Below are 2,077 nucleotides of genomic sequence, written 5' to 3' on the forward strand. Positions count from 1 at the left end.
TAACCAAATTATTATAAAGCTGTGTTTTTAAACTGCTCCCCAACATTTTATTGACTCAATCTGACATAACTGGGAAACATTTCAGAACCAATTGGAGTCCTGTGGCAACACACACCACTATCAGTCACTCATATGTAAACACGAGCTTCAGCCACTGACTCTGTGTTTCTCCCTCACAGGGCAAACAGAAGAGCCTCCGAGCGCCCTGTCCTCTCCCCTCCTGGACACCCCGCTGGACTCCCCCCTCAGCTGTGCTGACCTCACCCTCGACTCCACCGGAGAAATCACTGTGGAGGACGTCAGGGATTTTCTAACGTAGGCAGACACGTTTATATGTACACGTACGGTTTAAAATGGGCTCCTACCCTTTTGATTTCTTTATAGACAAGAACTAATTTGTGGTTTATGCGTGTGCTGTGCAGCACTGTGGACGAGGCAGAGAATAACCTAAAGAACATTAAAGAGGAGGAGGGACGTTCAACTGGCATCCTCATTAACTGAACAGGTGAGAAACATACACACAAACACAGGTGGAGTATTTGTTCCAGTTACTATAAAGCACATCGCCCCCTGAAGTCACACAAATACTACTATAAATAATACTACTAATAATACTAGTATGAGCAAATGCGCACAGACATGGATAGACACACAGAGACATACACAGAGAGACACACAGAGACATACACAGAGAGACACACAGAGACAGACACACAGAGAGACACACAGAGACAGACACACAGAGAGACACACAGAGACAGACACACAGAGACACACACACACAGACATACAGACAGACACAGAGACAGACAGACAGACACAGAGACAGACAGACAGACACAGAGACAGACACAGAGACAGACAGACAGACAGACAGACAGACAGACAGACAGAGACAGACAGACAGACAGAGACAGACAGACAGAGACAGACAGACAGAGACAGACAGACAGACATACACAGAGAGACAGAGACAGACAGACAGACATACACAGAGAGACAGAGACAGACAGACAGACATACACAGAGAGACAGAGACAGACAGACAGACATACACAGAGAGACAGAGAGACAGAGACAGACAGACAGACATACACAGACAGACAGAGACACACACACAGGCATACACAGACATACACAGACAGACAGAGACATACACAGGCATACACAGACATACACAGAGAGACAGAGACACACACACAGGCATACACAGACATACACAGAGAGACAGAGACACACACACAGGCATACACAGACATACACAGAGAGACAGAGACACACACACACAGAGAGACAGAGACAGACACACACACAGACATACACAGAGAGACAGAGACAGACACACACAGAGAGACAGAGACAGACACACACAGAGAGACAGAGAGACAGACACAGAGAGACAGAGAGACATACACAGAGAGACAGAGAGACATACACAGAGAGACAGACAGAGACACACACACACACAGAGAGACAGAGACACACACACACACAGAGAGACAGAGAGACAGAGACACAGACAGAGACACACAGAGACACAGAGACAGATACACACAGAGACACACAGAGACACAGAGACAGATACACACAGAGACACACAGAGACACAGAGACAGATACACACAGAGACACCTGTTTCCAATGGAGCTGGTCCAGAGTGTGGAAACTTCAGAGTTGTTCTGTCTGAGGGCTGCATTCCAATAACAAGCCCTCCTCTCTGTTTTCCCTCCGCTCTGTGTCTTTGAAACGCCAGTGGAGCTGAAAACTTTTCCATCGAGGTCACACACAATTTGTACTGGGCTTTGCGTAGCCTCTTTATTCACTGTACCATTTTGCCCAGATTCAGTTCCTCGCAGTTCTTTTTATTCTGTATTTTGTTATCAATTTTTTTCTAGCTGACCCTGCTGTAGAACAGGACACTTTATCCACTTTATCCAAAACCGGAGCCATCTTGACCTTTACTATGAGGCTCCATGCAAACAGCTTTTTTTACAGCTGTTACCAGCATTATAACAAGTTTCCACCAAAGTTGCTTTTTTAAAATTTTTTTTATTAAAGAGATATTGGAGAAAAAGAGA

The 2,077-nt window shown here is 45.5% G+C and overlaps 1 long non-coding RNA gene across 1 annotated transcript; it reads left to right on the plus strand.

Moving 5' to 3' along the window:
* Positions 1–159: 159 nt before the first annotated feature.
* LOC123965319 lies at positions 160–1,916 on the plus strand. The gene is made up of 3 exons (XR_006823679.1): positions 160–315; positions 423–505; positions 1,895–1,916. It is a non-coding gene; the product is annotated as an uncharacterized LOC123965319 (long non-coding RNA).
* The last annotated feature ends 161 nt before the right edge of the window (positions 1,917–2,077 follow it).

Source organism: Micropterus dolomieu, unplaced genomic scaffold, assembly GCF_021292245.1.
Source record: "Micropterus dolomieu isolate WLL.071019.BEF.003 ecotype Adirondacks unplaced genomic scaffold, ASM2129224v1 contig_9210, whole genome shotgun sequence".
NCBI classification, from domain to species: Eukaryota; Metazoa; Chordata; class Actinopteri; order Centrarchiformes; family Centrarchidae; genus Micropterus; species Micropterus dolomieu.